The 11,951-nt window shown below is 40.3% G+C and overlaps 1 protein-coding gene across 1 annotated transcript in view; it reads right to left on the reverse strand.

Annotated features, from left to right (window-relative positions):
- Positions 1-6,541, reverse strand: part of AHRR (aryl hydrocarbon receptor repressor) — a 136,498-nt gene extending 129,957 nt beyond the window's left edge. The window contains 1 exon segment of the mRNA XM_061590554.1: positions 6,495-6,541. The gene's annotated coding sequence lies outside the window, so the exon portion shown is untranslated.
- Positions 6,542-11,951: the final 5,410 nt, after the last annotated feature.

Consider the following 11,951-nt stretch of genomic DNA (forward strand, 5'->3'; position numbering starts at 1 on the left):
TGACCCTCCCAGGAAACATGAAGTAAAAGGGGCAGGAATGGAGCTTGAGATTGACAAATGGTCAAGGAATACCTAATCACTTTGAATGAGTTCAAATTGGCAGGGCCTGATAAACTGCATCCTAGAGTATTGAAGGAACTTGCTGACGAACTCTCAGAACCACTGTTTATTATCTTTGCGAAATCATGGAGGACTGGTGAAGTGTCAGAAGTGCCAAAATCCTGCCAAACTCTTATCTCATTTTTTGATCGGGTAACCTCCCTTGTAGACTGTGGGGATGCTGTGGACATAATATATCTTGACTTCAGCAAAGCTTTTGACAAAGTGCCCCATGATATTCAGATTAGCAAGCTAGCTAAATGTGGGCTGGATGGAACAACTATCAGGTGGATCCACAGTTGGCTCCACAATCATACTCAAAGAGTGCTTATCAATGGTTCCTTCTCAAACTGGGTGGAAGTAATGAGTGGGGTACCACAGGGCTCAGTCCTGGTCCCAGTGTTCTTCAACTTTTTTATTAACGACTTGAATGAGGAGGTACAGAGCATTCTTATCAAATTTGCAGATGATACAAAATTGGGGGGCATAGCTAATACCATGGAAGACAGAAAGAAAATTGAAAGGGACCTTGATAGGCTGGAGCACTGGGCTGAAAACAACAGAATGAAATTTAACAGGGATAAATGCAAAGTCCTACACTTAGGAAAAAGAAACCAAATGTACAGTTATAGGATGGGGGATACTTGGCTCAGCCATACAACATGTGAGAAGTATCTTGGAATTGTCGTCGATCACAAGCTGAATATGAGTCAACAGCATGATGTTGCTGCAAAAAAGGCAAATGCTATATTAGGCTGCATCAACAGAAGTATAGTTTCCAAACGCGTGAAGTATTAGTTCCCCTCTATTCAGCACTGGTTAGGCCTCATCTTGAATACTGCATCCAGTTCTGGTCTCCGCACTTGAAGAAGGATGCAGACAAACTGGAACAGGTTCAGAGGAGGGCAACAAGGATGATCAGGGGACTGGAAACCAAGCCCTATGAGGAGAGACTGAAAGAACTGGGCATGTTTAGCCTGGAGAAGACTGAGGGGAGATAGGATAGCACTCTTCAAGTACATGAAAGGTTGTCACACAGAGGAGGGCCGGGATCTCTTCTCAATCATCCCAGAGTGCAGGACATGGAATAATGGGCTCAAGTTGCAGGAAGCCAGATTTCGACTGGACATCAGGAAAAACGTCCTAACTGTTAGAGCCATACAACCAATTACCTAGAGAGGTAGTGGGCTCTCCGACACTGGAGGCATTCAAGAGGCAGCTGGACAGCCATGTGTCGGGAATGCTTTGATTTGGATTCCTGCATTGAGCAGGGGGTTGGACTTGATGGCCTTATAGGTCCCTTCCAACTCTACTATTTTAATTTGTTGGTGTTTATTTTTATCAAGAAACATGTCAGAAGGTAGATGAGGGATTTGGGGTAAAAATGCACTACCACATCAATTTCTGTATTATAAAATACACATACATGCAAATATGGAACAGCATGTACAAAAATGTAACAAAAATTCATCCCTATTCTCATTTCTAAGTGCTAATATTTCCTCTTTTCTTAGGAAGATTTATGTAACTGCAGTCCTGATGCCTAAATAAACCTAATAAACATAGCTCACACAATTACATCACTTGTAATTGTAAGAAGTATCAGAGAGTAAAATGAAGAAGTTTTCTGTCCAGCAAAAATGTCAGATCAGTAACTTGTCTGAAAGACAGTTTGTCTACCATTGTTGAACTTCCTCTATAAGATGCAGTCCCAGAGGAATGCTAGATATATCCTAAGTAGATATATCTCAAGTAGGCCCAACAGATCTGCCTTTACATCACACACATATGGTGCTTCCGGACTATTGTTATTTTCAGGTGGGATTCAATCACATACTGCATATATTGGCAAATTCAGGTTACACAAGTAAAGTGGATTTGAAACTTTTGTGCAACAAACCTGCTTCCCCAAAAGATCAAACTTTTTGCAATACGGAAAGTGACAAGACAATGCACTGAAAAGCATTGGATAACAGTTCTTGATGCAACTTTGTCTAACTTCCCTACAAATAAATTAGAATTAATGTTCAATAAGCAGTTCATCTGGATGCAATAGAACAGAGAGTGATTCTTCACCACACCTCAGAATTCTTTACAATGCACAGGGTTTCCATGCAGAGGTTTCCTGGTAATAAGTTGATGTGATTAGGGTCCCTGAAGATTGGAATTTATAACACCATAGTAATAGACCATGGACTACTTTCATTGACATTATTAACTGTTTAACAGCCTGACCCACAGTTAACTTGATTCTCTGCCAATAAAAACATTCATGAGGAAGTTCAACTAATTTTTGAAAAATTAATTTCTTAGTAAAATATTTAGAGAATCACCATTTCAGTCCTATAGAAATCTTGCATAGCTCCGTAGTGTGGTTCTAAATCATGGCTAAGTCCTCATTAAGATGGAAGCTTTGTTGGTAGATGGTTCCCAGATCCAAGAAATAAGTAATGACCTGTGCTGGAGGGGGTAGTACTCCCCCTAAAGGAACAGGTGCATAATCTGCTGCTCTAGATTCAAAACTGTATCACTGGAGCCTCATGGAGCCTCCATGGTAGAAGTCCCTATACCCAGCTACAGTTTTCCTGGGTGCAGCCATTCTCAGACCAGGGTAGCCTAGCTACAGTAGGCCATGCTCCGATAACCTCCCAACTGAATTAGTGCAATGTGCTGAAAACAACTGGTGTAGAATGTTGCTGACTCTAGGATGTGCAGGCAGCTAGACAGGATCGTATTAGATTGATCCTAAAGGCACCGCACTGGCTGTCACTGAACAAAGTCCTAAATGGACCAAGATCCAAGTGCTTCAAGGGGCACCTTGCCCAGTACCATCCAACCTGAGTTTTGCAATCTGCAGGGGAGGTCATGCTCATGCCGCCCTCAGAGAATCTGGGAGGGGATGGGGGAAGCTGTTGCAAGACTCCAGGCCTTCTCAGTGGCAACACCCCTGCTATGAAATTCCCTTCCTGTAGCAATCAGATTCTCCCCCACATGTTGTTTATTCAGGCAGCGGCTATTTTTCTGGGAGGCCTTTCAAATATAACAGGAATATCACCATTTGTATAATGTAATGTGGTTGATGATGATGATTTGTTGTATTTTGAATTGTGGCTCTGCTTTTACTTTTAATGCTGCATTTTTATTGTTAGCCCCCCTGGACTCTCAGGAGAGAAGAAGCAGGGTATAATAATAAGAAGAACAATACCCATCGCATATGGCATGGTGGGGCTGTGTCGCTCACCTGACCTCTGTCTGTCTGAGTTGCTGCAGCATACTGGGAGAGTGGTGGGGAAGGAGGCAGTGGTACTGAGTTTAGCACGGTTCAAACATACTGGTGGATCCAATCTGGTGCTCCTGCCGGTGTATTTACACTGCACCAATCTCACTGCTACACCCCTTCCCCACTTTATCCTAGTATGCTGCGCAACTCAGCCAGATGGAGGTCAGCTGAGAGGCGCATGCCTACCAGGTTGATCGCTGCTGAGTAACACTTAACTGGGTTGTATAGATTTAACTACTTCCCTAAGATCTGAAGGCTGCAAGGGTCAGGTACAGTGGAATTTACTTCTCAGTAAATATGGAAAGATGAGAAAATTTACTTGGATGAAAGTTCTATATAAATGGTATTTACTTATTTTGAAGTATAAGGAACTTAAAATCAAAATGTAATAACTCTCTTCATTAGCACTAACAACTTTTTACCAGCTTATGTTTTCTCCTGAAATTCACCTACACAATGTATTGTACCATTTTGATAAAGTTGTGCAAATGTCAGGGAGCACACCGTAAAGACATTTTATTTTCTCCCAACCTTTTAGGGCCATGACAAAAATCTATAAGGGGTGTTAAGTACTGACTAGAAAGAGAAAGCGCACATTAAAGAGAGTAGAAGGCTTCCTCATTAAAACAAAAAAGGCAATATAAAGCATAATAGTAGCTGTTAATTTCTAAAATGGGAGATGTTCCGCAATTTAGAAACCTTGTTCCTAAGCTCATATGTGCAAAATTTAACATCAGTTACTCAGTGGGGAAAGAAAGGCCCTTTGTACTTACCCTGGGTCTCTCTCTCTCTGCATGTTCCCACACTAGCAGATTCCAAGCAAATGGAAACCTTATCAATAAATATATTTGGAGCTACTGATACACAATCTCTTGTATTGGGAAACCCACTGAAAGAAATATTCTTACTAACACTATCCACGTTTATCTAGAAGCAAGACCCACAGACTTAAAATAGGACTGAGAAATAAGCCCCATTAATTTGCAAATTCCAGTTAACCAATTTTTTAATTTGCAGGGGAGAGGTAAACGTTTTCTAAGGGTGAATGCTACCATTAGCAGACAGAGTTGCCTGATAAAAGGCCCTGCATAAGCAGCGAGTTTTCTGCCACTTCCATCAGCTTTTCCCATCACTACAACATAATCACTACGTTAGCCACTCGATCCTGTCCAAGTTTATTAGTCCTACCAAGTTTAATGGAGCTTACTCCCAAAAGTAAGCGCGCATACGTCTTAAAGAAGTTTCCCATTCTGGAAACAAGGATGCAGGGACTTTCTCAGCAATATCTACAGAGAAGAGTAACGGGTGCAGGATAAAAGCTTCCATTAATCATATCACTGTTTCCTAAACTGCATAAGTCTGAATTTATTTCCTTTCATCCAGAGACACGCACCTGTCCAGAAAGGTGGGCATAAAAAAGCCCAATAAAAAACTTAATTTGCGTCATTTATAGCCAACAAAGTCTTTGCCAAGTCTTCGCAAAGCTAGTAACTGAAGCGAGGCGCGTTGCGCACGTTTCTTTCCTTAAGCGCGGTGCCCTCTTGCGCTCTCAGCCCTGGGGCATATTCTGCAAGGAATGCCTCCTCACCTGGGATGGAAGCTCCCTTCCGACGTCCCCCAAGAGCAAACCCTGAGACCGTAAAGCGACTTCAAGACTCACCACAATTAGGAATCCTGACCGCCAATCTCTCCTCCGCGCTCTCTCTCCACGGGAGGTGTTTGGAGCTGCGGCCGCTTCTTCCCTAGTGACTGGCGGACGGGCTCGAAGGAAAGGGAGTGATAAGCGGACCCTCCCTGCGAGCAACTCGACTGTTCGCACGCAATGTTGCTCTGCTGCTACGACGCACAGGAGACATTAGAGGGCGCACAAGACCCAACTTCTTTCATGACCTGCTTTCCAAGGGACGGAAAGTGGGAAGCGTGCGCTCACCGCAGGGAGCGGTCCTTCTTTGCCTTTAACTCTGAATATTTAGTACGCACATACACACGGCGCCTTCAAAGTCTCTAATCCTACAAACGCTTACTTGGAAGCAAGACCCATTAAAATCAATGTTATTTATTTCAAATATTTTATGCCACCCTTCAGTTAAAGAATTAAAGGCAGTAAGGAGCAGTAAAGGACAACAGTGAAAAACAATTGCAGAGGCTAGTAAAATATTTCAGAGGTTAAAAGCCTGGAAAAATGTCTTTGCCTGATGCCTAAAATTCAGCGTAGGCACCAAGTGAACTTCCCTGTGGGGAGCGAGCAGCGAGACCTTGACGAAGTCCTCTTCCCGCTCGGCAACTGCCTGACCTCTGGGGGCACCTAGAGGAATCAATGGGGCTGTACTTCTGAATAAGCAAACCCCCCACCCCCCAAAAAGCTTCCCGTGAGGAACCTTAATTACAGCAGGATCTGAAGCGGCCCGTGAGTGAGTGCATACCGAGGGAAGCAGCTCTTGGGGAAAACCCATGGGGCACTATTGGGTAGCAGCCATGTTGAAATAAGAATTGCGGCGTAGATTTCTTACACGCTTCTGTCTCCTGTAGCATCATTTAATGGCATTTTCAGACATAAATACTATGGAAACAATCCTTTCTCGTTTTTCAAACACAAACATATTGAGCAAATTCTAGAAAGTTTTGGGGTCGACCCCCACAAAGAGAGATTTTCTTTCGAAACGTTTGAGTGCCAAACAAGGATTGCCAACTCATTACTATGCTTGCCATATTTGTTTTTCTGACAGTGCTTGTGTGCCTCCGGATGACAAGTATAATTTCAGCCAGTAGAGTTTCCCAGCATGCCAGTGCAGTGTTGGGGGGGGGAGGATATCACTTCTGCAATTTCTACCAATCGTGCTAATCGTGTGTTAAAAGCAGGAGAATCCTGCCTGAATAAAAGTTTGTAAACCTGTTTTCAGTTATGCTTGAACCCCATAATTTATTCTGTTGGAAACTCAGAAGTACCAAGAGGATATTACATTTCCTTTTCGTTCCTATTTGTCTTCCTTATCAGGCTCCACCTTTGTCACAGTTTTTATTTGCAGGACTAGCTAGACTCCCACCACAAAAAACATCCAAACCAACCAAGTTGTTTCAGTTTTCAAGGGAGAAAGAATACCTTTAACACGAATACCTGCATTTTAACTGAGTGTATGTACACTGAAAAGGTACACAGAATACACACAACTAGCCAAGATTTCCTTCTTTATACCCCTCTTTTTCAACTCATTTGAAATCTGGTGTTGGAGGAGAGCTTTGCGGATACCATGGACTGCAAAAAAGACAAATATTGGGTGTTAGAAACCAGAACTGTCACTGGAAGCCAAAATTATGAAACTGAGATTATCATACTTTGGACACATCATGAGAAGACACGATTCACTAGAAAAGACAATAATGCTGGGAAAAACAGAAGGGAGTAGAAAAAGAGGAAGGCCAAAGAGTTGTTGGATTGATTCCATAAAGGAAGCCAAGGACCTGAACTTACAAGATCTGAACAGGGTGGTTCATGACAGATGCTCTTGGAGGTCACTGATTCATAGGGTCGCCATAATTTGTAGTCCACTTGAAGGCACATAACAACAAAACCCCTCTCTTATTTGTGTCTCATATGTAGTCAATTGTCAAACCCAGTTGTCCCCCCATAACACTGTTAAATCCAGTGCTTACAGAAAGATCCACCTGATCTTTCTGTAAGCATCTTGCCCTTACTTTAAAGCATGATCCTAAGCTTGTTTAGGATTGAAGTCCCATGGAGTTGATGGAATTTACTCTTTAGTAAATACGTTCAGGGATTGCAGCCATAGCTGACAAACAGTAGCCCATTGTAATAGCTGAGAATTAAGGGAATGCCTAATTTTTATAAGTGTGTGTGTACACGCATTGACTATTTTGGTTCTGATCTATAAATATTACGGAAAAAGAAAGCTTTAAAGATGTATTTTTCTACTGAGTGTGTGTTTGTGAGCTATGCCAAAACCATATCTATACTGAAATGTTGATAACATACAAATATATTTAATTAGATCAAAGCAGAGAGCATCAAACTAATCAGCCAATTTGTAGCCCTGGTATTACACATGCATTTTAGAAATCAGAATGATTAAAGAAAAAGAATCTCTAGTACAAGTATGTATGAATAATCAGAGGTACAGTTTATGTCAATATTATCTTTACATAACTTTCTTAGTCATACTTTCTGTGGGTAGGAGTGTCATGACCTCAGAGATAGGTTGTGACTTAGAAATGGGTACAACAAGTGAATCAGCTCAAGACAGGTGTCAGAGCTAGAATTAAGAATCCATCAACTGAGCAAACTGAAAGGAAAGACAGGATGATATTCAAAAGTCAAGTTAGGTCAGGTTATGGCAGTGATGGAAGTCAGGTATAGGGCAAGGAGGAAGATGGACAAGTACATGCACAACATTTAGAACCTGATTGCTGTGCCCAGAAACAGAGCAAGAAGAACAATGCCAGTGCTTAAAAGCAGGGCCAAGCACGTATAAAGAGGAGAAAGGGCTGTAGGTAAAAAAAGAGGAGGACTTAGCTCAGTGGTATAGGTCATCCTTTGCATGCAGAAATGCAATCCTTAGTATCTAAAAGCAGGAATGGGGAACCTGTGACCAATAAAAATAAAAATGACAATAGCAGAATAGGATTTCTCAGTAAGGAAACTTTCATTAATAACTCATGATTTATTAGAATCAATTATGTGCATATACATATCAGAAATCCTTCATTTTGATTATACATACAATAAACAAGGCACTAAAATGTACACCTAGTAATCATCTTATTATGAATTCTTTGCTTGCCTTTAGAGTCTTCTCTTGATGAAAAATAAATATTATTAAACAGATCCTGCATAAAAATTCCATCACGAAACTAAAGTTATATAATAAAATTCTGCTAATTCTGTAAATATATCTATATGAAGCACAGGGTCACAGTTCTGTAAACCAAATGGGGCCAAAATCCATATTTGGAAGTGGGGGCAGTATTTCAGTATTTTCCACAATGCAGCTTAGCAAGTTATTCTGCAAGAAGCAGAAACAGCTTTGGCACTAAATTAGAAGAGTTCCTAGATTTCTACATGCAGAGACATGTAGTAATCTCCCCACCTGCACTCTGAAGGGTCATATTCCCAGAAGGATTCTACATTAATTTGCTGAATAGGCAATCCTACCCAAGTTAGAACCATCTAGACTCAGCACCATAGAAAAAGTTAAGACAGCTTCGCTGACATTAACTTTCTCTCCCAAGTTTGGAACAGGAAGGTTAAATTTAGAAGGGCAAGATTCAAGCCACTTATTCCAAAAATATGTTTTCAGTGTCTTAAGAAGGAATGCCCAATAAGCAAAGAAGGGGACTGTTCTATTGGCCCACACAGACAAGCTATTTGGTCACCTGTGTCATCCTGCCAAGTGATAATAATTTTACTTCTTTTCAGAGGTGAGCCACAGGTTTACAAGGGCAGAGGAGGAAAGCAGTAGAGCACATATAGCTGTACACTGTATCTCTCTTGCTAGGTCAAATTGCATCTCACCTAGGAACAGCCTGCACCTTCTTGATTTTAAAAGGCTCATCACTTGAGAAGCACAGTAATAAACTGATTTTTACAATGAGCAAGAAGAAAAAAGGAAGGCTCAGGCTGTATTCAAAAAACAAGCCTGGACCACAGAACTCCTATCCAATTTGAGTATAGGAATTAACTATTTTCTATATACTTAAAAAATGTAATGGTGCTGTCAGCTTTAACGCAGTTTGCTTATGAGTATTCTACCTGATATCAGCAAGAATGCTTTGATTTACATGTTTCACAGCTGCAGCCTGCATTTCAGATTATGAACACCAGTAGTAACCATTAAGAGTGCACCAAATAGTATCTAACGGTAAAAGTGGGGCCTGTAACAAAATGCTGTCACACTGATCCCCCTAGAATGCTACAAGCTAAGGACTTTGGTCTCTTTAAAACAAAAGGGTTCCACAGCAACATTGGAATAGCATAAGCCGCAGTCTTTCTACTTCCCCTTCAAAAAAAAATTCCCCACCTATCTGGGGGTTACTCATCTGTGAATGCCCTACTGGAAACAACCTGCTTTATTTTTAGATAGAATTGTACCTTTTCAAATACCATATTAAGAAGGACTAATTTCATTTTTTGTAGATCACATCCAATAGACACCATAATACCTGCAGTTATGAAATTTTACAAATTTTATATATCACCAGTAAGTACCTTAGGTTTACATAATGCTTCCAATAGCACAATGATGTAGTACAAACTAATAAAAAGTAGTCCTAGGCATCAATGGTGGTGGTGATGACGACGATGATAAACTGTATGAGTTAATCTGCACTGTGGGAACATGCAACAGTGAAAGAGGACAGAATCCAATAGGCCTGGAGTGCCAGAAAAAATTGTTGAGTACCAAAAAATAGTTTCACTCTCATACCCCATCTTGTTTAGGGTACTAATGGAATGTTATTGGAATTTTGAAAATGCTGTAATCCATTTAATCTCTGAGGACACCAAGAGCTTTGGATGATAACACCTTTTTGAAGGCCACATACTCAGTGTTTCTGTATTTAGGCTGTGTTTTCTTGGGCACCTGAAAGGCACATACACCCACACAAATCCTGATTTGCAGATTTCACACATTGGTATTGCTACCTGAGAAAAGATGTAAGTATCTACAGGAGGGAACCAACTAGATGGAACAATGCAGAGAACAACTCAGTAGTAAACTTCATGAACCTCTTGGCACAGGAAAACCTGCACTGGTAATGCTTCTTTTAATATATACCTGTGCCCACCATACCCTATCTACATTCACCCTGCAGCTATGAAATCATGGTAGACTTGACACAAACACTGGCAAAGAATCCAGCACTTAAATACTCTTCAGTATATCATATGTTTCCCAGTCTTTACAATATAGAATTCCACTATTCTCAGACTCTTGTTATTTTATTCCTGCTATCTGATCTGGAAATCACAGTTTACATGCTTATGCTACATTGCCTTCCACAATACCACCATGACTGGCAAATCTTGGCCCACCCATAGTTAGAAGGTGGGTGCTGGAGCTTGTCATTTATGGTCATCTTTGTCTGGCATTACCAATTTCCATTTAAAACAAGCATGTACTGTATACCTAGGGCATACTGTTGAAATACAACACATTATAGAAACTCACACAGGCAAGACAGACATTAGGAAGGGGTAGTAAGACTCAACAAATGGCTATTTAGATGCCTTTTCAGTTGTTTAAGGTTGTTTTCTATTTGTCCTTACCAAAACTTGACATTTTAAACAAAATTAGTGATACCCAGTGGTAGAAAATAAGATAAAATGTGAACGGAAAGTGTTAAATATTAAGATCATTCATTAATATGGTATATAAACATTCCTGCATGCCTGAAAAATGTGACCCATCAAGCCAAATGCAACTTATCTGTGGCTAACAAAACTCCTGTTTTTGCTGCTTACCTGGAACTACAGAAATTGGGGCTTGTCAAATAGAGGCCACAATACCTGCCTAATCATTGCATTCAGGTTGGTGGGTCACAAGTTCTACCGATCTTAGCTGCGATCTACCATGATGTTAAGTAGCCTGAAATATACATGGAATTAAAAGCAAAATTATATGGATTATTTTTATTTATTTATTTTATTTAATTTATATACCGCCCTAAGCCGAAATCAATTGAAAATCAATGTGCGAAGAGTCACCTTGAGAAGTTCACAAGGATGCACATTTAACAATGATCTAACTGTAATTTTATTAGGATACTTAAAGAATGTTCCAACCAAATCACAAAGAGAACCAATTTTTAAATTTGCTAACCTCTTTCAGATTTATCATAGCTCAGAATTATAAATTGAAATAATTATAAATTGAAAATTAATTATAAATTATAAATTGAAAGCCCTCCCATACATTACAAAATGGTTAATTAAAAGAATATATGGTGCAGTTCTATACTACTCAGAACTAAGTCCCTTACTGTGTAGTCCTATACACCTGTTCAGAATTTTAGTTCCATTACTGAGAATTAAATTCCAAGTGAGTGGGCATAGGATTGCACCATAAGAGGGTGTTTGTCTCACTGTAGGTGAAACAGTACCTTTTCATACCTCATGACAAACTACTTTTAAAACTCAGAGGATTTTAAAAAGCAGCTAGTGATATGGCATAGAGCCCTGGTGCTTTAAAAAGAAAAATCCTACAGGATATGCCCAAACCCTTAGGGGTCATTAGATAATTCTTTGATTCCTGGCCTTACAGTAGGCTTAGATGTAGTAGACGAGACTACCAATCTTTTTGGACCAATGGACACATTTGGAAATTTGAGAAAGTGCCATGGGTACCAGTCATATAATGGCTGCTGTGGCGAGTGGCATAACACAAAATGGCCAAAGCTAAATTAAGAGCAGTAAAAGAGAGAGTAAAAATGGTGTGAGAGCCCTTGCCCCAATCAGTGGGAAATACTACCTACCTTGACACCACTGCATTTACTCATAGAGAAGTTCTCTGCAGCTTTCTTTTGTAGAGAATGGAAGGGTGTCTAATTCTAGCATGCAGTG

Source organism: Rhineura floridana, chromosome 11 (assembly GCF_030035675.1).
Source record: "Rhineura floridana isolate rRhiFlo1 chromosome 11, rRhiFlo1.hap2, whole genome shotgun sequence".
NCBI lineage: Eukaryota > Metazoa > Chordata > Lepidosauria > Squamata > Rhineuridae > Rhineura > Rhineura floridana.